The 374-nt window shown below is 33.4% G+C and overlaps 1 protein-coding gene across 1 annotated transcript in view; it reads left to right on the top strand.

Annotated features, from left to right (window-relative positions):
* The window catches only part of LOC116672476 (traf2 and NCK-interacting protein kinase), a gene marked incomplete at its 3' end in the record, with an annotated part of 20,306 nt that overhangs the window by 17,655 nt on the left and 2,277 nt on the right, over positions 1-374 (top strand).

Raw genomic sequence — 374 nt, 5'->3', positions numbered from 1 at the left:
TCTATATATTAATATACTTATATACCGATACGTCCATATACTGGTATGTTTATATGCTGGTGTGTGCATATGCTAGTGTATCTACATACTAGCATGTCTAGCTATAGATGGTATAGAAAGTAGAAGAAAGGGAAGAATAAAAAAAAAAAAGGGGTTATACGTGTTTGTGTATGTATGCATCTGTGTCTATGATGTGTAAATAACTGAAGAATAAGATTTACTAAAGGATAAAAGTAGAGAGAGGGGGTCGGACCTGAGAAGTTGTTTATCAACTTCTTCCTCTTCTCCTTTTGAACGTGGGACATTTTTGTTCCTTTTTGAATGACTTTCAAATTTGGAAGACTGTGCTAATAAGTACATGACCTTATTTATCT

Source organism: Etheostoma spectabile, chromosome 22 (genome assembly GCF_008692095.1).
Source record: "Etheostoma spectabile isolate EspeVRDwgs_2016 chromosome 22, UIUC_Espe_1.0, whole genome shotgun sequence".
NCBI classification, from domain to species: domain Eukaryota; kingdom Metazoa; phylum Chordata; class Actinopteri; order Perciformes; family Percidae; genus Etheostoma; species Etheostoma spectabile.
This window is presented reverse-complemented; position numbering and strand designations above follow the sequence as displayed.